Here is a 25,953-nt window from a genome sequence, read left to right as displayed (position 1 = left end):
GATAGGGTTTCACCATATTGACCAGGCTGGTCTCCAACTCCTGACTTCAAGTGATCTGCCTGCCTCGGCCTCCCAAAGTGCTGGGATTACAGGTGTGAGCCACTGTGCCCGTCCAATTTTCAGTAATTATTAACAAACTCTGAGGGGAGAACAAAAGTCATTTATTTGTCTAACAAGATTAAACACCCCCTCCCCAATACTCAAATAATGAGCTGCTTTGTTAGGACTTAACCCCCCTGCAAAATAAAGTTGACTTTTTTTTTTGAGACAAAGTCTCACTCTGTCACCCAGGCTGGAGTGCAGTGGTGTGATCTCGGCTCACTGCAACCTCTGCCTTCAGGGTTCAAGTGATTCTCCTGCCCCAGCCTTCCATGTAGCTGGGATTACAGGCACGCACCACAATGCCTGGCTAATTTTTGTGTTTTTAGTAGAGATGGGGTTTCACCATGTTGGCCAGGCTAGTCTTGAACTCCTGAGCTCAAGTGATCCACCTGCCTTGGCCTCCCAAAGTGCTGGGATTACAGGTGTGATCCACTGTGCCCTGCCAAAAATGACTTCTTTTGCTCATTTCAGAATTACTAAAGGAGTGTTCTGGTTTATGAAAAGACATGAGGTCTCTGTAGAAGACTGTGGTTAATAGTGACTGGCAGTAAATGCAACTCAATCCTGAAAATTCCTCCCTCCCTCCCTCCCTTCCTTCTTTCTTCCCAAAAATACTGAATTTGCCAAAGATCCCCAAGATTTTTAGCTCCCTAGAAATACAAATTTTGGGTTAACATTGAATTGAGTCTTAACTACACCAAGTCTTAACTTACCCATTATTTACCAGCCAGTTTTCACTAGGTAATACTACACATTTGTTACATAGAGTGTGAAATAAAGGTTTTATGTATGTTTTTCTTGATTTTCACCAAAATCATAAAGTCCTAAGGGCAGCACTCTGCCTTGGCACACACAATTATACCTATCAATTTACTAAGTACACAGCAGCTACTTAAAAGTTGTCACACAGTGGTCGGGCACAGTGGCTCAACCATTCACAGATGGCGAAACCCCATCTCTACTAAAAATACAAAAAAATGGCCAGGCGCAGTGGCTCACGCCTGTAATCCCAGCACTTTGGGAGGCTGAGGCGGGTGGATCACGAGGTCAGGAGATCGAGACCACCCTGGCTAACATAGTGAAACCCCATCTCCACTAAAAATACAAAAAATTCTCCGGGCGTGGTGGCTGGTGCCTGTAGTCCCAGCTACTCCAGAGGCTGAGGCAGAAGAATAGCGTGAGCCCAGGAGGCAGAGCTTGCAGTGAGCAGAGATCGCGCCACTGCACTCCAGCCTGGGCAACAGAGCGACACTCCGTCTCAAAAAAATAAATAAATAAAATAAAATTACCTGGGCGTGGTGGTGGGTGCCTGTAATCCCCATCTACTCAGGAGGCTGAGGCAGGGAGAATCACTTGAACCCAGGAGGTAGAGGTTGCAGTGAGCCGAGATCACACCATTGCATTCCAGCCTGGGCAACAAGAGTGAAACTCCATCTCAAAAATAAAATTAAATTAAAAAGTAAAAAAAAAAATACAAAAATTAACTGGGCGTGGTGGTGGGTGCCTGTAATCCCAGCTGCTTGGGAGGCTGAGGCAGGAGAATCGCTTGAACCCAGGAGGTGGAGGGTGCAGTGAGCTGAGGTCATGCCATTGCACTCCAGCCCGTGCAACAAGAGCGAAATTCCATCTCAAAAAAAAAAAAAAGAACAAAAGAGTAAGTTTACCTCTACTTGATGAGCCAAGTCTCTACTCAGTGTGTGAAAAATTAATGCTTTTTTTTCTGCCACCCCAGACTTCTGGGAAAGGAACCTGGAGCTGTGCCCAAGCATCCCAGCCTTTGCCCTCAATTGCAAACAGAGTGGAGTGTCTCTTAGCTCAGAAGTTTGTGCTACTCAAGAGTTTGCACAAACACGAAGTTGAGAAATACTGCTTCTAAAAAGGCATGTAAAAGGCAAAAGGACAAACTGGTTGTCCTCTGAAGTGAAGACATTTCTATTCTACGTTGGGCTACGATCTTGGAGGATGCAGGCAGGGAATGAGTTTTGCTGGTTTTTTTTTTTTTTTTTTTTTTTTGAGACGGAGTCTTGCTCTGTCACCCAGGCTGGAGTGCAGTGGTGCAATCTCGGCTCACTGCAAGCTCCGCCTCCCGGGTTCACGCCATTCTCCTGCCTCAGCCTCTCCGAGTAGCTGGGACTACAGGCGCCCGCCACCACGCCCGGCTAATTTTTTGTATTTTTAGTAGAGACGGGGTTTCACCGTGGTCTCGATCTCCTGACCTCGTGATCCACCCGCCTCGGCCTCCCAAAGTGCTGGGATTACAAGCGTGAGCCACCGCGCCCTCCGAGTTTTGCTGGTTTTTCAATGAGAGACCCCTTGTGGTAAGAGAGGCTCTTCTCTCTCTACCTGGTTAGTTACTTCGTCTCTTTGGTACCCAGTTTCCTCATGTTTAAATTTAGGGAGTGAAACCACACGTCCCCTAAGATCCTTTCCTCTTAGCTGTCTATGAGTTAATTAATGAGATTTGTTTTCCTATTAGCATACACCCAAAAAGGCACTCAAGCTAGGTTTTCCGTGTTTCCTGGAATCTTGTAATTGCCCCAAATGAAGTGGGAGTATTTGGAGGAGAAGCCCTTCCTTGCTTCCTTTATTTCCTTTTTAGAGACAAAATCTCTCCCTGTCACCCAGGCTGGAGAGCAGTGGTGCAATCCTGGCTCACTGCAACCTCCAAATCCTGGCCTCAACTGATCCTCCCATCCCAGCCTCTGGAGTATCTGGGACAACAGGCTCACACCACCATGCCCAGCTAATTTTTAGAATTATTTTGTAGAGACAGGGTCTCACTATGTTGCTCCGGCTAGTCTCAAACTGCTGGCCTCAAGTGATGATTCTGCCTCAGCCTCCCAAAGTGCTGGGATTACAGGCGTGAGACATTGTGCCTGGCCATTCATTGCTTTCTAATAACCTTAATTACCTTCTTTTGAATATCTTTATAACTGCCATGGTTTTGTCTTTTGAGGCTAGAGTTGATTTCCATAGTCATTTTGAGCCAGGTCTTTTGAATAAAGTGAGTGGCCAGAGATGATGCCACAACTTTGGCTAAAACAGTTTCCCAGAGAGCATGCCATGAACTCTACAATGCTGTGTGCTGGTCACCGGGCCACAGTTCACTCTTCTTTTTTTTTTTTTTTTTGAGACAGAATCTCTCTCTGTAGCACAGGCTGGAGTGCAGTGGTATGATCTCGCTCACTGCTACCTCCACCTTCCTGGGTCCTGGTTCAGGCTATTCTCCTGCCTCAGCCCCCTGAGTAGCTGGGAATTACAGGCATGCATCACCATGCCCAGCTAATTTTTGTATTTTTAGTAGAGACCGGGTTTCACCATGTTGGCCAGGCTGGTCTTGAACTCCTCACCTCGTGATCCACCTGCCTTGGCCTCCCAAAGTGCTGGGATTACAGATGTGAGCCACCGCGCCCGGCCCACAGTTCACTCTTCTTACCAAACTCAGACTTGCAAATGAAATTTTATTTTATTTTATTTTTTTAGACAGAGTCTTGGTCTGTCTCACAGAATGGAGTGCAGTAGTGTGATCTCGGCTCACTGTAACCTCTGCCTCCCTGGTTCAAGCGATTCTTCTGCCTCAGCCTCCCATGTAGCTGGGATTCTGGGCATGCGCCACCACGCCTGGCTATTTTTTTGTCCCTTTTTTTTTTTTTTTTTGAGATGGAGTCTCACTCTGTCACACAGGTTGGAGTGCAGTGGCATGATTTCAGCTCACTGCAACCTCCACCAACTGGGTTGAAGTGATTCTCCCTGCCTCAGCCTCCCAAGTAGCTGGGATTACAGGCACCCGCCACCATGCCCAGCTAATTTTTGTTATTTTTAGTAGAGATGGGGTTTCACCATGGTGTCCAGGCTGGTCTCAAACTGCTGACTTCAGGTGATCTGCCCCCCTTGGCCTCCCAAAGTGCTGGGATTACAGGCATGAACCAGCACACCCGGCCTAATTTTTGTACTTTTGGTAGATACGGGGGTTTCACCATGTTGGTCAGGCTGGTCTCGAACTCCTGACCTCAATTGATCCGTCTGCCTCAGCCTCCCAAAGTGTTGAGATAACAGGCGTGAGCCACTGTGCCCAGCCTGGAATGTTTAACTGCTGACTTTGATTCCGATTTTGGTTGTACTAGACACTTCCACTACTTTTTTCTTTAAAAATTACTCGTTTGTTCAGCTCCTTAAAAAAATCCTTGGTGTTTTATATGTCAAAATACGTGAGGCCAGGTGTGGTGGCTCAAGCCTGTAATCCCAGCATTTGGGGAAGCCAAGGTGGGAGGATCTCTCGAGCCCAAGAGTTCAAATCCAGTCTGGGCAACATAGTGAGACCCCTGTCTTTACAAGAACTAAAAAAGTAGCTCTTTCCCCCGCAGCGGGAAGCGGTGGAGGCGGCGGCGGCCTGTGCAGCAATGGCCAAGATCGAGGCTCGAGATCTTCAGGGGAAGAAGGAGGAGCTGCTGAAACAGCTGGACGACCTGAAGGTGGAGCTGTCCTAGCTGCGTGTCGCCAGTGACAGGCGGTGCGGCCTCCAAGCTCCCTAAGATCCGAGTCGTCCGAAAATCCATTGCCCGTGTTCTCACAGTTATTAACCAGACTCTGAAAGAAAACCTCAGGAAATTCTACAAGGGCAAGAAGTACAAGCCCCCGGACCTGACCTGCGGCCTAAGAAGACACGCGCCATGCGCCGCCGGCTCAACAAGCACGAGGAGAACCTGAAGACCAAGAAGCAGCAGCGGAAGGAGCGGCTGTACCCGCTGCGGAAGTACGTGGCCAAGGCCTGAGGTGCGCGTTGTCGATAAAGCACAGGTGGCTGAGAAAAAAAAAAAGAAAAATTATCTGGGCACGATGGTGCATGCATGTAGTCCCAGCTCTTGGAAGGCTGAGGCAGGAAGATCGCTTGAGCCCAAGAGGTCGAGGCTTTAGTGAGCCATGATCATGCCACTGCACTCCAGCTTGGGTGACAGAGTGAGACCATCTCTCAAAAAAAAAAAAAAAAAAAAAAGTAGATTAATAATTGCAGAAACATTTTCTGTGCTCCAGGTTACTTTAAAAATTAGGCCAAATCTCCAGGCGCAGTGGCTCACGCCTGTAATCCCAGCACTTTGGGAGGCCGAAACCGATGGATCATGAGTTCAGGAGTTTGCGACTAGCCTGGCCAGCATGGTGAAACCCCCTCTTTACTAAAAATACAAAAAAATTAGCCGGGCGCGGTGGCTCACGCCTGTAATCCCAGCACTTTGGGAGGTCGAGGCGGGCGGATCACGAGGTCAGGAGATCGAGACCATCCTGGCTAACAGGTGAAACCCCATCTCTACTAAAAATACAAAAAATTAGCCGGGCGAGGTGGCGGGCGCCTGTAGTCCAGCTACTCGGGAGGCTGAGGCAGGAGAATGGCGTGAACCCCGGGGGGCGGAGCCTGCAGTGAGCCGAGATCGCGCCACTGCACTCCAACCTGGGGCAAGACTCTGTCTCAAAAAAAAAAAAAAAAAAAAAAAAAAAATTAGCTGGGTGTGGTGGCATGTGCCTGTAGTCCCAGCTACTCTGGAGGCTGACGCAGGAGAATTGCTTGAACCCGGGAGGCAGAGGTTGCAGTGAATGAAGATGGCAGCACTGCACTCCAGCCTGGGTGACAGGGTGAGACTCTGGCTCAAAAAAAAAAAAAAAAAAAAAAAAAAAGCCAGGCATGGTGGCACGCGCCTCTAGTCCCAGCTACTTGGGAGGCTAAGGCAGGAGAATCGCTTGAACCTGGGAGGCAGAAGTTGCAGTGAGCAGAGATCGTGCCAGTGCACTCCAGCCTGGGCGGCAGAGTAAGACTCCGTCTCAAAAAAAAAAAAAAAAAAAAAAATAGAAAAAGGCCAGATGAGGTGGCTGATGCCTGTAATCCCAGCACTTTGGGAGGCCAAGGTGGGCAGATCACAATGTCAGGAGATCCAGACCATCCTGGCTAACACGGTGAAACCCGTCTCTATTAAAGAATACCAAAAATTAGCGGTGTGTGGTGACGGGCGCCTGTAGTCCCAGCTACTCAGGAGGCTGAGGCAGGAGAATGGCATGAACCCAGGAGGTGGAGCTTGCAGTGAGCAGAGATTATGCCACTGCACTCCAGCCTGGGTGACACAGCGAGACTCCGTCTCAAAAAAAAAAAAAAAAAAAATTAGGCCGAATCTTGGCTGGGCGTGGTGGCTCACGCCTGTAATCCCAGCACTTTAGGAGGCTGAGGCGGGTGGATTGCTTGAGATCGGGAGTTCGAGACCAGCCTGGCCAACATGGTGAAAGCCTGTCTCTACTAAAAATATTAAAAATTAGCCAGGCATGGTGGCAGGCACCTGTAATCCCAGCTACTCCAGAGGCTGAGGCATGGGAATCGCTTAAACTTCAAAGGTCAAACTCTTGACCTCATGATCCGCCCACCTCAGGCTCCCAAAGTGCTGAGATTACAGGCATGAGACACCGTGCCTGCTCCATCAAAGCACTTAACTAGCATTTAGAGACTAGATGGCCAGGCGTGGTGGCTCAGGCCTGTAATCCCATCCATTTGGGAGGCCAAGGTGGGATTATCACTCTAGGCCAAGAGTTTGAGATCAGACTGGCTATCATAGTGAGAGCCCCATCTCTACAAAAAAAATAGCGGGGTATGGTGGTGCAAATCTGTAGTCCTTGCTACTTGGGAGGCTGAGGCAGAACTGCTTGAGCCCCAAGAGTCTGAGGCTGCAGTGAGCTATGATGGTGCCACTGCGCTCCAACCGGGATGACAGAGCAGGACCCTGCCTCAAAAATAAATAAATAATAGAAACTTCTGAGCTTTTCACCCTTTCCACAGGTCATAGGTGCCTGCAAGAAACAGTGAATGTTACAGGTAGACATTTTTCATTGCAACAAAATTAGGATACCTTTCCTAACCATGTTACTGTGCAGACTGAAAAGAATAAAGAGCCAGTTTGCTGGGACTATAGCAGGAATTCAGGCATTGTGCAGATGGCTGGATTTGAAGGGCCTTTTCTTTTCTCTGTTTTTTCTTTTTTCTTTTTCTTTTTTTTTTTTTTTTTTTTTTTTTTTCGAGACTGAGTCTAGCTCTGTCGCCCAGGCTAGAGTTCAGTGGCGTGATCTCGGCTCACTGCCACCTCCCTCCCGTATTCAAGCAATTCTTGTGCTTCAGCATTCCGAGTAGCTGAGATTACAGGTGCGTGCCACCACATCTAGCTAATTTTTGTATGTTTAGTAGAGACGGGGTTTCACCACATTGGCCAGATTGGTCTCGAACTCCTGACCTCATGTGATGTGATCTGCCAAACTTGGCCTCCGAAAGTGCTGGGATCACAGGTGTGAGCCACTGTGCCTGACTGATACCCCCCCTCTTAAGTCTGGATTAGACCTGCTGGCTTGCTTCTTTTTTGTTTTTTTATGAGTCAAGGTCTTGCTTTGTCCTCCAGGCTGGAGTGCAGTGGTGCAATAGTTCACTGCAGCTTCAACCTCCTAAGTTCAAGAGATCATCCTGCCTCAGCCTCCCGAGTAACTAGGACCACAGGCACATGCCACCACTCCCACCTAATTTTCTGTAAAGGCAGGGTCTTACTATATTGCCTAGGCTGGTCTTGAACTTTGAACTTCTGGCCTCAAGTGATCTTCTCACTTCAGCCTCCCAAAGTGCTGGGATTACAGGCATGAGCCACTGCACCCGGCAAGAAATAAGAAGGTTTAATTTATTGGTGACAGCTGTCCGTCCAGTTGGCCTTGTAGAGAGCTACTGATGTGAGTGGGTTCAGGGCCAGGTTGAGAAGCCGTGATCCTTAAGAGCTCCTCTGCACCTCCACCTTCTGGAAAAGGGCAGGGTCCCCACAGTCAGACTCTCTGCCGGCTCTCGGTGGGACCTGACTCAACAACCTTCTGACTTGTTGTCATTGTGGTTCCTGGCATGTGGCACTGAGCACTATTTTTTTTTTTTTTTGAGTCAGGGTCTCACTCTGTTTCCCACGCTGGAGTGCAGTTGTGCAATCTCAGCTCACTGCAACCTTGACCTCCGAGGCTTAAGTCATCCTTCTGCCTCAGCCTGCCAAGTAGCTGGGATCACAGGCCCTCGCCACCACATCTGGCTAATTTTTATGTTATTATGACTTTTTTTTGTGACGGAGTCTCGCTCCGTCGCCCAGGCTGGAGTGCAGAGGCACGATCCTGGCTCACTGCAACCTCCACCTCCCAGGTTCACACCATTCTCCTGCCTCAGCCTCCTGGGTAGCTGGGACTACAGGTGCCCGCCACCAGGCCCAGCTAATTTTTTGTGTTTTTAATAGAGATGGGGCTACACTGTGTTAGCCAGGATGGTCTTGATCCCCTGACTTTGTGATCCGCCCACCTCGGCCTCCCAAAGAGCTGGGATTACAGGTGTGAGCCACCTCGCCCAGCCTATTATTACTTTGTAGAGATACTGGGTATCCCTATGTTGCCCAGGCTGGTCTTGAACTCCTGGGTGATCCTCCCACCTCAGTGTCCCAAAGTGCTGATGTTACAAGTGTGAGTCATCATAACCTGGACAGAGTTTTTTGAAAACCAAATTGAGATTTTATTTTAAAATTTAAACAAAATTTAGGCCGGGCGTGGTGGCTCACGCTTGTAATCCCAGCATTTTGGGAGGCCGAGGCGGGCGGATCACAAGGTCAGGAGATCAAGACCACGGTGAAACCCCGTCTCTACTAAAAATACAAAAAAAAAAAAAAAAAATAGCCGGGTGTGGTGGCGGGCGCCTGTAGTCCCAGCTACTCGGAGAGGCTGAGGCAGGAGAATGGCGTGAACCCGGGAGGCGAAGCTTGCAGTGAGCCGAGATTGCGCCACTGCACTCCAGCCTGGGCGACAGAGCGAGACTCCGTCTCAAAAAAAAAAAAAAAAAAAAATTTTAAACAAAATTTAAAAATGTTTAAATTAGGCCGGCACAGTGGCTCATGCCTGTAATCTAGCACTTTGGGAGGCCAAGGCGGGCAGATTACCTGAGGTCAGGAGTTCAAGACCAGCCTGGCCAACATGGTGAAACCTCGTCTCTACAAAATACAAAATGCAAAATACAAAAAATACAAAAATTAGGCTGAGCGCTGTGGCTCACGCCTGTAATCCCAGCACTTTGAGAGGCCGAGGGGGGTGGAGTGTGAGGTCTGGAGATCGAGACCATCCTGACTAACATGGTGAAACCCCGTCTCTACTGAAAATACAAAAAATTAGTAGGGCGTGGTGACAGGCACCTGTAGTCCCAGCTACTCAAGAGGCTGAGGCAGGAGAATGGCATGAACCCAGGAGGCGGAGCTTGCAGTGAGCCGAGATTGCGCCACTGCACTCCAGCCTGGGTGACAGAGCGAGACTCCATCTCAAAAAAAGAAAACAAACAAACAAAAAATTAGCTGGTCATGGTGGTGGGCGCCTGTAATGCCAGCTACTTGGGAGGCTGAGGCAGGAGAATCACTTGAACCAGGGAGACGGAAGTTGCAGTGAGCTGAGATCGTGCCACTTCACTCCAAGCTGGGTGACAGGGTGGGACTTTGTCTCAATCAATCAATCAGTAAAACGTTTAAATTATTTTCTTAGCTGGGTGTGGTGGTGTGCACCTGTGGTCCTGGCTACTTGGGGTCTGAGGCTGGAGGATGGCTTGAACCTGGGAGATAGAGGCTGCAGTGAGCTGTGACCACACCACTGCACGCCAGCCTGGGTGACCAAGCAAGATCTTGTCTCAAAAAAAAAAAAAATTTTTTTTCCTCTGTATGGCAGGTATTCTAACAAGCCTTGATGGCCCCCATTTTGAGATTACAGCCTGTGGCAAGGGCCTGGCAAACAGGTTCTGTGTGTATAATTGAGGTAGTTGTGGAGTAACATTTCCTCAGGCTGCATCAGCCTGTGGGTGAAAGTAAAGTTGGGTGTGGTGGCTCCTCTCCCTGGATTCCTTGATGCTTCTTTTTTTTATTTTAGATGGAGTTTCGCTCCTGTCACCCAGGCTGGAGTGCAATGGCAGGATCTCAGCTCACCGCAACCTCCGCCTCTCGGGTTCAAGCGATTCTCCTGCCTCAGCCTCCCAAGTAGCTGAGACTACAGGCATGCGCCACCACGCCCAGCTAATTTTTGTATTTTTAGTAGAGACAGGGTTTCACCATCTTGGCCAGGCTGGTCTCGAACTCCTGACCTCGTGATCCACCGGCCTCGGCCTCCCAAAGTGCTGGATTACAAGCGTGAGCCACCGCGCCCGGCCTCCTTGATGCTTTTAATGACCTGAGTCCTCTACCTCACTCAGCCACATTGACACTTGTGCACCAAGGTGTGTGGTGTGACCCCAGTGCCCACAGGATTGCTTGTGAGAACTGCTCCTTCAGCCCCCACCTGTGGCCTCTCCTTCTCTAGGGTGAAGTCTGGTTCCTGATGTTCATGCCATGCTCCTTCTCACCAGGGTGCACAGGCATCACTGCCTCTAAAACACCTCATTGAAACCTGTTCCTGGTGGGGCCACCTCACCTGTCTAGGATGGCTTTCTCTGAAGCCAGTTCTCCCACCATAGTGGAAGTAAAGAAAATTATGAAAACTGGCCAGGTGTGATGGCTCATGCCTGTAATCCCAGCACTTTGAGAGGCCAACTGGGGTGGATCACTCAAGGTCAGGAGTTTGAGACCAGCCTCACCAACATGGCAAAAACTCATCTCTACTAAAAATACAAAAAACTAGCTGGGTGTGGTGGCACGCATCTGTAATCCCAGCTACTGAGGAGGATGAGGCATAAGAATTGCTTGAACCTTGGAGGTGGAGGCTGTAGTGAGCCGAGACCACGTCACTGCACTCCAGCCAGGGTGACAGAGCAAGACTCTGTCTCAAAAAAAAAAAAAAGAAAGAAAGTTATGAAAACTCTCTCTTGAATATATGGGCACCTCCTGAACAAGGAGGTGGTTGAGGGGAGCTCCTAGCAGGTGGGAGAGGATATCCTGGCAGAGCAGGAGCTGGGACCTCAGTGTATTCAGTGTCTAGACATCAATGGTGCCCTTTGTCACAAATATCCATCTGCATCCACTGACTTACGTGGGGGAACCTGGGGAAAAACCAATGACATGGTTTGGCTGTGTCCCTAGCCAATTTTCATCTTGAATTTTAGCTCACATAATCCCCATGTGTTGTGGCAGGGACCCAGTAGGAGGTAATTGAATCATGGGAGCGGGTTTTTCCCATGCTGTTTTCATGATAGTGAATAAGTCTAAAAGATCCGATGGTTTTATAGAAGGGCAGTTCCCCTGCACATGCTTTCTTGCCTGCCACCATGGAAGATGTACCTTTGGTCTTCCTTTGCCTTCTGTCACGATTGTGAGACCTCCCCAGCCATGGAGAACAGTAAGTCCATTAAACCTCTTTTTTATATAAATTACCCAGTCTCAGGCAAGTCTTTCTTTCATTTCTTTTTTTTTCTTTTTTTTCGAGACAATCTCTCTCTGTTGCCCAGGGTGGAGTGCAGTGGTGCGATCTTGGCTCACTGCAACCTCCGTCTCCTGGGTACAAGCGATTCTCCTGCCTCAGCCTCCCAAGTAGCTGGGATTACAGGCGCCTGCCACCATGCCTGGCCAATTTTTGTATTTTTAGTAGAGATGGAGTTTCACCATGTTGGTCAGGCTGGTCTTGAACTCCTGACCGCATGATCTGCCCGCCTCGGCCTCCAAAGTGCTGAGATTACAGGCGTGAGCCACCGTTCTGGACTCTTTTTTTTTGACATAGAGTCTTGCTCTGTCACCCAGGCTGGAGTGCATTGGCATGATCTCAGTTCACTGCAACCTCTGCCTTCCTGGTTCAAGCGATTCTCCTGCCTCCGCTTCCTGAGTAGCTGGAACTACAGGTGCCCACCACCATGCCTGGCTAATTTTTTGTATTTTTAGTAGAGATGGAGGTTCACTGTGTTAGCCTGATGGTCTCGATCTCATGACCTCGTGATCTGCCTGTCTCGGCCTCCCAAAGTGCTGGCTCATTAAACAGGCATGAGCCACCACGCCTGGCCTTTGCCATCTTTTTTTTTTTGAGACGGAGTCTCACTCTTGTTGTCCAGGCTGGAGTGCAATGGTGCAATCTTGGCTCAATGCAACATCCACCTCCCAGGTTCAAGCGATTCTCCTGCCTCAGCCTACCGAGTAGCTGGGATTACAGGCATGCGCCACCACACCTGGCTAATTTTTTATTTTTAGTAGAGAAGGGGTTTCTCCATGTTGGTCAGGCTGGTCTCAAAATCCCAACCTCAGGTGATCCACTCACCTCAACCTCCCAAAGTGCTAGGATTACGGGCATGAGCAACCGCACCTGGCCAGGATTCTCTTAATGTAATACAGACCCTCATTTCTTCCCTGTATCATATGATCCTGGCAGATGGCCCAGTCCCAGTAGATTTTTGGAATGGAGGTATCCATGCTTTTCTTAGTCATTATTAAAATCAAGAAATAGAATCACATAGCAACACAAAACTTGGAGCTTGACCCTCATTAAAAGAAATTTACAGGTTCAGAGTCCAGTTGAAGAAATCTTTATATCTTCAGTATTTTTGTAAAGAGGTCAGGGTGGTATCATGAATAGGTTTAAGTCCCTACAATGTGTATGAACTTTTATAAATGCCTTGGATATCCAGTTTCTCAACATAGCATCTTCATCACCAACTGTACCTCAGCTGACTCTGCCCCAAGGGCCCACCCGTGTGTGCACATGTTGCAGGTGTTTACTGTCCCTCTCACCATGTCCTCTCCACCTCTCCCCTCTGTTTGTAACTGTCCTATCTTTGGCATTTAAAAGCTGGTTGGCCACGGCCGGGTGCAGTGGCTCACACCTGTAGTCCCAGCACTTTGGGAGGCTGAGACGGGCGGAGCACGAGGTCAAGAGATTGAGACCATCCTGGCTAATATGGTGAAACCCCGTCTCTACTAAAAATACAAAAAAATTAGCCAGGTGTGGTGGCAGGTGCCTGTAGTCCCAGCTACTCCAGAGGCTGAGGTAGGAGGATGGCGTGAACCCAGGAGGTGGAGCTTGCAGTGAGCCAAGATCACACCACTGCACTCCAGGCTGGGCGACAGAGCGAGACTCAAGAAAAAAAAAAAAAAAAAAAAGCTGGTTGGCCACTTCTGGCCATGCCTTATCTGGTACCTGTTAGCCAACCATGACAGTGATGCCATACCCAGGACTGTCTGCTTCTTATTCTCAGGCAGGTAGGTGCTCTCAGCACTGATGTCCCTTGCTTTCCATGTCAGCTTTTACATCTGGCCTGCTAGGAAATGGAGACCATTTTCAGTCTCAGCAGCAGCAGTGGCAGCGGCGGCGGCGGCGGCGGCGGCGGCGGCATCAGCAGCGGATCCTGCAGGCTCTATATCCATCTAAGTTAAGGTAAGGTGGATACACATCCTGGAATCTCTGTATCTACCTCCACAACAGCTGCAGAGGATGCCTGCAGGATCCCACTGAGCAGACACACTAGCTTCACCTTCTGCACCAGAAAGGAAAAATCTAATTATTTTTGCCTAACCAGGCATGGTGGTTCACACCTGTAATCCTATAGCACTTTGAGAGGCAGAGGCAAGAGGATTGCCTGAGGCCAGGAATCCAGGACCAGCCTAGGTGACACTGCAAGATCCTGTGTCTAAAAAAAAAACAAAATTCAGGCCAGGCGCAGTGGCTCACGCCTGTAATCCCAGGACTTTGGGAGGCCAAGGCAGGTGGATCACGAGGTCAGGAGTTCAATACCAACCTGGCCAAGATGGTGAAATCCCGTCTCTACTAAAAATACAAAAAAATTAGCCGGGCGTGGTGGCGGGCGCCTGCCATCCCAGCTATTCAGGAGGCTGAGGCAGAGAATTGCTTGAACCCAAGTGGCGGAAGTTTCAGTGAGCCGAGATCACGCCACTGCACTCCTGCATGGGCAATGGAATGAGACTCAGTCTCAAAAAAAAAAAAAAAAAAAATTCAAAAACATAAGACAGGCAAGGTGGGGCCGGGCGCGGTGGCTCAAGCCTGTAATCCCAGCACTTTGGGAGGCCGAGGCAGGCGGATCCTGAGGTCAGGAGATCGAGATCATCCTGGCTAACACGGTGAAACCCCGTCTCTACTAAAAATACAAAAAATTAGCCGGGCGTGTTGGCGGGCGCCTGTAGTCCTAGCTACTCGGGAGGCTGAGGCAGGAGAATGGCGTGAACCCAGGAGGTGGAGGTTGCGGTGAGCCGAGATCGCGCCACTGCACTCCAGCCTGGGGGACAGAGAAAGACTCCGTCTCAAAAAAAAAAAAAAAAAAAAAAAAAAAGACAGGCAGGGTGGTGTGCACCTGCAGTGCCAGCTACTTGGGAGCCTGAGGTGGGAGGTTCACTTGAGCCCATGAGGTTGAGGTTGCAGTGAGCCATGATTGCACCGCTGCAGTCCAGCCTCAGTGACAGAGCAAGACCCTGTCTCCAAAATAAAAAGTAAAATAAATAAATACATTAAAAAAATAAATAAATATTTTACCTGGAAACTGAGTTCACCATGAGTTTCCTAACAAAAATATGAACTTCACTAATGAGCTGACCACATCGCTATTAGATGAAATGAGGGTGGTATTATTCACTCAGCACTCCCAGGAGTCAAGGCAGAATGTAATTGCTTCCGGACATATTCAGGGGATATTCCACCCAATTATCTAATTTTATTCTTCAAAGGCAGCTATATTTGGAAACTCCCATTGGTCCAGAGAGGCAGAATAATGAGAAGAAATCCCCTGTCCAGTTACCTGCAGGAATATTCCACCACTTCTATGGGCTAGAGGATTCCATTGAGATAGGGTTTACGACTTGATTTTGAACACCTGTCAGCATATTATCTGTATGTATGGCAATTCTGACCCTTTTATGGCAACAACACCCCTGAGACAACCTGGATTTGTGGATTGAGATCCAAAGGTAGAATTTCCAGACAGTCCAACCAAGGTATCAAGTGATGTTTCCAGAGTGGAAGGCTCTCACTGTGTCCCAGGATTTCTGGGGTTTATAAGAAGTACTGGCCATTTGTGACCCTGTTTTTTACCTAATCATTCTGTCTTTTTAGGACATGGGTTTACCTGATCCCTGGCCAAGGCTCCAGCATTCCAATAGCTGAAAACCCTGTATATCTTTTCTCCTATCCTGCCTTACCCAAGACACACTTGAACCCCTCAGGAAGGCTATACAGAGGGCCATGAGCAGGGGCAGCCTCTCCCTCGTTTCTACAGCTCCATGATGAGGGGTTGGCTGAGGCCAGCAGTCCTTGTAGGTGTGACAGTTGCAATATAATCAACAGTTTCAAGGTCTAGAGGCACCATTTGAAAGAACCCCTTTAGGGATGTCTATCTACAGCAGCCTGGAGCAGCCAAGGTGAACCTGAGATTTCGACCCACACAATAAGGGGGGGCCATTCTTTTTCAAATATTTTGGCTTCAGCAGACACTTAATTACATATGCAAATATTGAGAGATTAACAGAAATTCCAGCTCTTATGCCTGACTGAGAAGAGCCACTGCAAGTTGCAGTTAGGTACCCATGTGCAGCAGAGGCCAGCTGAATCCCAGCGCTTCCCAAAGTGGACACCAGCAGGGACTATTCCTGATGTCCCACCCAAGAGAGGAAGATGAACTCTGGCGCTGCTGCTCTGCCCAAATGCCATCCCATGTGCATTCACATGTCACCCATTCCTAATAAACAACATGGAATTCTTGGAACCTTATATCTGACATGTAAGACCAGCCTACACATTGGGCTGGGTGCAGGGGCTCACACCTGTAATCCTAGCACTTTGGAAAGCTGAGGTCGGCAGATTGCTTGAGCACAGGAGTTCCAGACCAGCCTGAGCAACATGGTGAAATCCTGTCTCTTCAAGAAATATTAAAAAAAAAAATTAGGCCAGGCACAGTGGCTCATGCCTGTAATCCCAGCACTTTGGGAGGCTGAGGCAGGTGGATCACCTGAGGTCGAGAGTTCAAGACCAGCCTGACCAACATGGAGAAACCCTGTCTCTACTAAAAATGCAAAATTAGCCAGTCGTAGTGGCGAATGCCTGTATTCCCAGCTACTAAGGAGGCTGAGGCAGGAGAATTGCTTGAACCTGGGAGACGGAGGTTGCGGTGAGCTGAGATCACGCCATTGCATTCCAGCCTAGGCAATAAGAATGAAATTCCGCCTCAAAAAAAAAAAAAAATTGGCCGGGCGCAGTGGCTCACGCTTGTAATCCCAGCACTTTGGGAGGCCGAGGCGGGCGGATCACGAGGTCAGGAGATCGAGACCACGGTGAAACCCCGTCTCTATTAAAAATACAAAAAATTAGCCGGGCGTGGTGGCGGGCGCCTGTAGTCCCAGCTACTCGGAGAGGCTGAGGCAGGAGAATGGTGTGAACCCGGGAGGCGGAGCTTGCAGTGAGCCGAGATTGCGCCACTGCACTCCAGCCTGGGCGACAGAAGCAAGACTCTGTCTCAAAAAAAAAAAAAAAAAAAAAAAAAAAAAAATTGGCTGGGTGTGGTGGTACATGCCTATAGTCCCAGCTACTCAGAAGGCTGAGGTGGAAGGATTGCCTGTGCCCAAGAAGTTGAGGCTGCAGTTAGTTGTAATCAGGCCACTGCACTCCAGCCTGGGCAACAGAGTGAGACCCGGTCTCGAAAAAAAAAAAAGTCTACACCGTCATTGTCTCCTTGGGTCATCTGGCCTGTTGTGTATTTAGGGTCATTTGTATTAGGAAAAAGAAATCACAGAGTAATTTGAATAATTTATACCTTTAATTAGAGAAGTGAGAAATCAGCAAATAAAGATAACTATAAAGAAATAGGCAAGTCAATAAAGGGGCTGGAACAAAGTGGCGACATTTTGGGCTAGCCATTGTGGGAGAAACAGAGACAAAATTGCGTGAGGACAGACAATAATTTCCAAGCAGCACTGAGGACCTGGATGAAGTGAGAAAACCAGCTCTGATGAGTTGTAGTAACTCAGATCAGATCAGCTTTTCATTTGTCTCACAAGGTCCAGCGATCAGCATGGGAGAGCGAGAAAGCCAGATAGCTGGGGGGTCCCGGCAAGATGATGAGTAGAGGCAGTGCGCGAGCAGTGAGCATCAAAGGATGGAGCTAACCTGTGGGAGTGTGGTTGGAATGATGGGACCTGGGTGAAGTAAAGAAGAAATAAGACGGGCCAGTTTCTGGACTCTGCAGCTTGGAAAGGTGTACCGGTCCAAAGCCTGATAGGGTCTGAAAGCAAGCTTATGACACAAGGATGTTGAGAAAGTAAGATGATGGTCATCAGATGGGGATTCCATAAGACTAGATTTTGGATGGGATCGACTCTAGCTAACTTTATGAGAGGAGGTGGCAGTTAGAAGCCAGAAGGTAAGAATATCAAATGGGCCGTTGTTAGCTGGGCATGATGGTGCGTACCTGTAATCCCAGCTCCTTGGAGGCTGAGGCAGGAGAATCACTTGAACCTGGGGGTGCAGGTTGCAGTGAGCCGAGATCGCACCACTGCACTCTAGCCTGGGCAACAGAGTGATACTTTGTCTCAAAACAAAACAAACCAAAAAATCAAATGGGTCATTGTCATGGATGTCCAGCATGGAGACCCACTATGTGCCAAGTGTCCACACACTGTTGGATTTAGGGAACAACTTAGATGTCAGTGGGTGACTGAAATGAGGAAAGGCATGGCTGGAATACGGCAGCCACTGTTGGCTGGAAATGGCCGAGGAGTAATTGTGAACTTTATAGTGAACTTGAGTCGAAGCTGCTATTTAACTGTTCAATAAATGAACAAGCATCACTAGCTGAAACAGAATGTAAAGAAAAATAAGAGGCAGAAATCAGACTTTGATTTCAGGACTATTTCTAATTTAGGCTCCAAAGCTTAAGAGAAGTACAGAAGACTTGATTTTTAGAAAAACTTAAAAATTATTAAATAGATAAGATCATATTCAGAGCTAAATTTAACCAGAATCTAACATTGTTTCCCAGATGAAGAGTTTGACAAGCCGAATAACTAGTCCAGCTGAGTCCCTAGGCTACTGGGTAGCAGAGTGGGGACATGTCTGTGTGCTGAGCCTTGGTGTGTCCCTGTCTTGAAGCCCAGGGCCTGGCTCTGCACTGCCAGGTTACCCAGATCCAGTTACAGAAAAAAAGCCAAAACAACTTGCGGAAAATACGTCTGCAGAAAAGATAAATAATAGTATTCCAATACATGAACAGACTTGTGACATCTCTTCTCTGGGGACAGAACAAGAGGATACAGGTTTATATCCCGGCAAGAGGAATTGTGCTGAGACCAGTTCGGTTGGGGAGACCCTAACCCAGCGGCGGTAGAGGAACTAAAGACACACCCACACAGAAATATAGAGGTGTGAAGTGGGAAATCAGGGGTCTCACAGCCTTCAGAGCTGAGAGCCCTGGACAGAGATTTACCCACGTATTTATTAACAGCAAGCCAGTCATTAACATTGTTTCTATAAGATATTAAATTAACCAAAAGTATCCCTTATGGGAAACGAAAGGATGGGCCGAATTAAAGGAATAGGTCGGGCTGGTTAACTGCAGCATGAGCATGTCCTTAAAGGCACAGAGTGCTTATGCTATTGTTTGTGGCTTAAGAATGCCTTTAAGCGGTTTTCCGGTTTTCTGCCCTGGGCAGGCCAGGTGTTCCTTGCCCTCACTCTGGTAAACCGCAATCTTCCAGCCAGGGCGTTATGGCCATCATGAACATGTCACAGTGCTGCAGATATTTTGTTTATGGCCAGTTTTGGGGCCAGTTTATGGCCAGATTTTGGGGGGCCTGTTCCCATCAGATACTACATTAAATACAAGGAAACTTGGCCGGGTGCGGTGGCTCATGCCTGCAATCCCAGCACTTTGGGAGGCCGAGGTGGGCGGATCACGAGGTCAGGAGTTCGAGACCAGCCTGGCAAATATGGAGAAACCTCATCTCTACTATAAATACAAAAGAAATTAGCTGGGCGTGGTGGCACGTGCCTGTAGTCCCAGCTACTCAGGAGGCTGAGGCACAAGAATCGCTTGAACCCAGGAGGCAGAGGTTGCAGTGAGCCAAGATCGCGTCACTGCACTCTAGCCGGGGCAACATAGTGAGATGCTGTCTCAAAAAAAAAAAAATAGAGATATCTCATTGTGGTTTTGATTTGCATTTCCCTGATGATTAGTGATGTTGAACACTTTTTCACATGATTATTGGCTGTTGGTATGTCTTTGGAGAATTGTCTATTGAAGTCCTTTTCCCATTTGTTAACCAGATTATCTTGGTTTTTTTTGTTATTGAGTGGTAAGAGTTCCTTTATATTCTGGATATTAACCCCTTATTAGATAGTGGTTTGCAGATATGTTCTCCCATTCTGTATATTGTTCCTTTTTACTCTGTCATTTGGTTCCTATGTTGTGCAGATATTTTAAAATTTGATGTAATGTATTTGTCTGATTTTGCTTTTGTTGCCTGTGCTTTTGGTGTCATATCCTAGAAGTCACTGCAAAATCCAGTGTCAGGAAGCTTTTCCCCTAAGGTTTCTTCCAGGAGTTTTCTAGTTTCAAGCCTATACATTTAGGTCTTTAATCCAATGTTAGCACTTTCTTAATGGATTCTTTGTATTTTGGGCAGGGAATAAGTCTTTAATATAACTGTCAGGAATTTACTATATTTAACTTTTTTTTCCTTCTTCCTTCCTCCCCTCTTTCCCTCCCTCCTTCCCTTCTTCGTTCATTCCCTCCTTCCCTCTCTTATGGTTTGAAGATGATGGAATCACTCACGTTTTGTTCATAACTGGTAAGATTTTAGTTAGTAGGATGATAATTCATTTTCAACAGCACTTTCTTGTTTGTTTATTGGTTAGCAGGAAGAAGATGAGCCTAAAGTCTGAACGCCAAGGAATTCATGTGGATCCTGTGCAAGAAAGGATGTGGTTACTATGGCAACCCTACCTGGCAGTTTTTCTGCTCCAAGTGCTGGAGGGAAGAGTAGCACAAAGCCAGGCAGAAGCAGATTCAGGAGGACTGGGAGCTGGCGGAACGGTAAAAGGACTTAACTAGGGGCGGTTGATCAGTGATGTGACTGGGTGCATAGTTCTGTCACTGTGCAAATACATTTTTTCTCTTCTGCATTCAGCTATCAGCAAGTCAGTTTAATACTAAGGAAAAGGATGTTTTCCCCTCTTCTTCTCAGTCAACCTTTAATGAACAGCTTTCGGTAGTTTCTTCATTTTGTGTTTGTCTTAACTTCTGGTTATGTTCTTTGGATTGTGTTAGTCTTAGTTCTCAAATTTAGACAAACTCCTTGGAGTGGAAGAATGGAGACAGGCATATTTCATGGTGAAGATTAAATGAGCTAATAAATATGATGTACCCAGTGCAGGACTTGCAAATGGCACTCATCAAGCATTATTTCTCTTGTTCTTTTACTATATTCAGTATGGCATGTAGCCCAGTGATAAAACACAGTAGTAGAAATCTGTTGACTTGTATACATAGTCCTTGCATTATAGAAATTTATTCCTTAAAAATTAGGTTAGTCAAAGGCAGTTTGTATTATCTGGAAATACAGTGATGTTAAAAATTAAATGATGGGTCGGGCGCAGTGGTTCACGCCTGTAATCCTAGCACTTTGAGAGGCTGAGGCGGGTGGATTACCTGAGGTCAGGAGTTCGAGACCAGCCTGACCAACATGGTGAAACCCAGTCTCTACTAAAAATATTTAAAAAGTTAGCTGGATGTGGTGGTACGCACTTGTAATCCCAGTTACTTGGGAGGCTGAGGCAGGAGAATTCCTTGAATGCAGGTATCAGAGATTGCAGTGAGCTGAGATCGTGCTACTGCAGTCCAGCCTGGGCGACAAGGTGAGACTCTGGTCTCAAAAAAAAAAAAAAAAACACAAAACAAAATTAAATGATGGGATGGCTAGTGAGCATAGGAACTAATAAAATGCCATAAATAATGTTAATTCTTTGCCAGAGCATTCTAGAAATTCTAAAACTGCTTCAACAGAAGAAAGTCAAATGGAATTCTGCTAACTCTTGCTAGTTTTTTTTTTTTTTTTCCATCCAGTCAGCCAATATTTGTTGAGTTGACTCCTTTGCTGGTATCTGTGGTAAACCCAGAGAATTAGAAATCACACATTGCTTTCAGTGACTGTGGTCAATCAAAGAGAAAATTTTAACCCAGAACATGAATGATCTCCTCAGGCTTCTGACTGCATGCCTGATGCTGTCAGTAGCAGATCCTGTTTCGAAAACAGAGTAGAGGACACTAGGCATGAACTGCCTCAGCTTCCTCCCCTCGCCACATAAAAATGTACTAATACCTTTATATTAACTTCTTGTCTGTCCCAGAGAAAGAGGGGTCCCGATTCCATCCTCAGACTTAGCACCTCCACCTGTGATTTTTGTTCTATTTTTTACTGCTTTTAATTGTGACCCTGCTAAATCTCTTGGAAAGCTTGTAAAAGCAGTGATTGCTGGACTTTACCCTCAGAATCTCTGATTTTAGTAGTTTGGGAGTAAGACTAGATAATTTGCATTTCTGACAAGTTGCCTGGTGATGCTGCTGCTGCTGTCTGGGGAATCACACTTGAACCACTGTCATATAGACAGTGCTTGAGTTTTTTGTTTGTGTTTTGTTTTTTTGAGACAGGGTCTTGCTCTGTCACCCTGCTGGAGTGCAGTAGTGCAGTCTCTTCTCACTGCAACCTCTGCTTCCTGGGCTCAAGTGATCCTCCTGCTTCAGCCTCCCAAGTAGCTAGGACTACATGAGAATGCCACCATGCCCAGCTAATTTTTGTATTTTATGTAGAGACAGGGTTTCACCATGTTGCCCAGGCTGGTCTCAAATTCCTGAGCTCAAGTGATCCAGCCGCCTTGGCCTCCCAGTGTGCTGGGAATACAGGCGTGAGCCACTGTACCCGGCCTGTGTTTGGGAATTATTACAGATGGTTCAAATGCAGCTAATCCAAAGCCAAATTTATTGCTTTTATTTATTATTCTCCGCATTCTGAACATTTTCCTCCTAACCCTTCTCCTGAGTCAATTAATGGCATCATTATTTACCAAGTTAGCTAAAAAATCTTGATTTCATTCTTGATTTCTCTTTCATCTCCCATGCTACCTACAACTTGACCAAGTTCTATTTCTCCCAACTCAGAAAAGTCTTTTGAATTTTACCTTTTCTACTCCTGTTTTCCAGGTGCTTATTTTCTTTTACTTAAACCTTTATAATATACTCTTACTTCTTGTCCCTATCTCTAGTTTCTCTACCTTTCAAATTGTTCACACAGCTACCTGCATGATCTTTCTAAAGCACAGATCTGACAACGATAACTTCTTGGATTTACAGTCTTTCTTGCTTCCCTACCACATGATGAAATCCAGAATAGTGGGCTTAGCAATCAAGATTCCCTACCCTCTGGTGCCTTCCTGTGTATCCAGTATCACAGTTCATCACACGCCCGATGCTCTGGCTACATTCGGCTTGTTGTGAAGCAAACCACAGGCTTGCACATTTGTAGTTCCTTCTTCCTGGAATATCCTTTCACTGAGAATCCTAATCATTCTTATCAGTCAGGTGTGGTGGTGTGTGCCTGTAGTCTCAATAACTTGGGAGGCTGAGGGATGAGAATTGCTTGAACTTGGGAGGCAGAGGTTGTAGTGAGCTGAGATCGTGCCATTACACTCCAGGCTGGGCGATGGAGTGACACTTTGTCTCAAAAAACAAACAAACAAAAAAACAGAAACAAAAAAAGGATCCTATTTGTCCTTTCAGACTCACCCCAAACATCACTGTTGTAAAGCCTCATCAGACTCCTCCAGCAGATTGTGTTGTTCTTTCCTGTGTTCTCACAGCACTCAATTTTTACTCTCTGATGTAGCAGCTGTTCCATTATGTAGCAGTTGTTTACTTACCTGTTTGTTCCAATCTTGAGCTTGTTAGGGAAAAGGACTAGACTTGATTTATTTCATGAGCTTGTTGGGGAAAAGGACTAGACTTGATTTCTTTCATGTAACCCTAGAGCAGTTGCTGAATGAGCATGAGAGGATCCCATTTGAAATCTGTAGTGCATGAAGAGCTGTCCATCCTGTAGCTATGTGAGACCTCAGACTGATTTGGCATATTTAGTCTCTAGTTCTAAAATCTTTAGATCCTCCTGAATTAATGGAGTAATAACCTTCAGATACAGAGAAACCTTGGAGAATATCTAGATCTTTTTTTTTTTTTTTTTTTTTTGAGACGGATCTCGCTCTGTCCCAGGCTGGGTGCAGTGCGCAATCTCGCTCACTGCAGCTCCGCCCCGGTTCACCCATTCCCCTCCCCTCCAGTAGCTGGACTACAGGCCCCCCCACGCCCTAATTTTTTTTTTTTTTTTTTAGTAGACGGGTTTCACCTGTCCGATCTCTGACCTGATCCCCCCTCGCCCCCATGCGGATACAGCGAGCCACCTCCGCCGAGAATATCTAGATCTTTCTAATCCTCTCTTGAATTGCAGACTCCAGCGGGAGGAAGAGGCCTTTGCCAGCAGTCAGAGCAGCCAAGGGGCCCAATCCCTCACATTCTCCAAGTTTGTAGAAAAGAAAACCAACGAGAAGACCTGCAAGGTTACCACAGTGAAGAAATTCTTCAGTCCGTCTTCCAGGGTCGGATCAAAGAAGGGTAATCTTCTGATAATCTTTTTTTTCTTCTCTGCCTGAGTGAGACACAGAGGAGATCCCCAATGCTCATAGTCTCAGCTTTGTAATTTCGGTCAACTTTTTGAGAACATCAGCTCAGATTTGAGACTGAAATTGGGTTTGAGGGTCAGACAATATATGAAACCAATACTCTGGTTGAAAGATATTGTGTTTTAGAGAAGTTTGTTTACTCTGTAGGAGGAATAAAGATAATTGAAATAGGTAGTTTTGTTTATGAAATTCATCCCCATCCAAATGACTATCTCTTTGGATGATTTGGTTTTTGTGCCTTTTATTTGTGGATCCTGGTTTGTTCTGTGGTATAATACCCTCATTGTTCACAGCTTGTCAGAAATGGCAATTTCTAGCCTTCAAAGTCATCTGAGAGATTTTCTGCCTGAGAGCTTGGGAGACAGTTTGTGTCTTCAGGAAGTATATTGAGAACATATAGGAAAAGGTCCACATTGGGCTCCTGGAGGGATGAAAGTGAGCCATAGTAGCTATTTTCCAGTGCATGGATTTGTATGTAGGTGATCATATTCACCCGGCTTCTTAAAATGCCATATAACCAGCAAGAAGATTGTCACGTAAGTCACAGTTGTTCTACAATTGAGCAGACAAGCCAGTTGAAATGGCCCAACATGAAGCAAGAAAGAATCTCTGTTGTTAGGCCTCGGTCTCTGAAAATTTATGTTGAGTTATGCAGTGAATGTGAAATAATGAGGGAGACTGGGAACCAACACTGATGCTGTCAGAAAACCTGTTGGGGAGCCCCCACACTTGCTCCCCAGTTCCTACCCTGGGGTAATTGTAATGAGGTCTCCCCTGGAGGCAGGGGAATGAATAATAAGACAGTGTTACCCCTTAAGATACTTGCCAGTCTTCTAGGTTTTGTGATTTTTGCTGTTTTCTTTTGGTTTATTATAAGGAAATAAAAGGAAATATTGCATGTAACCAAAAACATACTTCTCTTTTAAGGCATGGATACCAGGTGCGGTGGCTTACACCTATAATCTCAGCACTTTGGGAGGCCACGACGGATGGATCACCTGAGCTCGGGAGTTTGAGACCAGCCAGGGCAACATGGTGAAACCCCGTTTCTACAAAAAATAAAAAAATTATCCAGGCACAGTGGCATGTGCCTGTAGTCTCAGCCTGGGTGACAGAGCAAGACCCTGTCTCAAAATTAAAAAAATAAATAAAAAAATAAAAAGGAAAGAAAAGAAAAAAGAAAGATCGATTAGCTTTAAGTAATCAATCTTTGTTCACATGATTAATTTGAAGTTGTTTCTTGGTTGGCTGCCAGTTGTAGCTATTTTGTCTCTACTAAAAAGGGGGAAAAATTAGTACCTGCCAGAGATTAAATAAGAAGATATTCGGCTCATGATTTATTTATTAGGAGGTGAAATTTCCAGGTGTTTAGTAAGGTGACTTTGGAGTCATTCCTGGTTTGAGTTCTAGCTTTGTCATTTACCAGCTTTGTGACCCTGGGCGGACTAACCACTCCAAGTCTTGTCCACACCGAGGGACAGTAATACCTATCAGAGACATGTGATGAGGATTTCATGAGTTAACACATGTACAGAGCTTAGCACAGTGCCTGACTCACACAGTAGGTCTCCAGTAAGTGTTAGCTTTTTTAAAATGCAAGTTATTCTTCTGATAGAATAATCTTGCAGGTGGCTCACGGCCTTTTATTATTAAGATCCTTCATTCCTATTTAGCTTAAAGTCTGTTTCTTGATGATATGTAGTGAAATGGTAAGTATTTCTGATAATAGATGAAATATTAAAAAAATTATCAAATTATCAGCTCCAATAGCCTCATTTTGCAGATGACAATATGAAAGTCCATAAAGGTTAACTAATTTACCCAAGGTTGCACAATGAGTTTGTGCGTGAGAACTCAGGTCTCCTAACTCCTGGGTTAATATTTTTCCATTATATTCCTTTATTCAATGTGTATACTTCAGAAACCTAGGTTGTTTAATGTATATAATAAATAGTAAATATATATATATATATAAAAATAAGTTTCTGTTATTTAAGTACATAATTGTCGTTTATATTCGCTGACTCTCCTTGGTGGTTTTAAACCCGTGTCTCAAAAGCCTCTGTACGGTGTGCATGATACTATGGAAAGAAGATTTACAATTAAGTGCAGTCTGTACTTTAAAAAGAAACAATTCTGGGGCTGGGTGCA

At 46.4% G+C, this 25,953-nt stretch overlaps 1 pseudogene; it reads left to right on the top strand.

Annotated features, from left to right (window-relative positions):
• Positions 1–4,502: 4,502 nt before the first annotated feature.
• LOC115830921 lies at positions 4,503–4,874 on the top strand (annotated as a pseudogene).
• The last annotated feature ends 21,079 nt before the right edge of the window (positions 4,875–25,953 follow it).

The sequence above is a fragment of the Nomascus leucogenys genome, chromosome 17 (genome assembly GCF_006542625.1).
Source record: "Nomascus leucogenys isolate Asia chromosome 17, Asia_NLE_v1, whole genome shotgun sequence".
Taxonomy (NCBI): Eukaryota; Metazoa; Chordata; class Mammalia; order Primates; family Hylobatidae; genus Nomascus; species Nomascus leucogenys.
The sequence above is the reverse complement of the archived record's forward strand: the minus strand, read 5'-3'. Positions and strand labels throughout refer to the sequence as shown.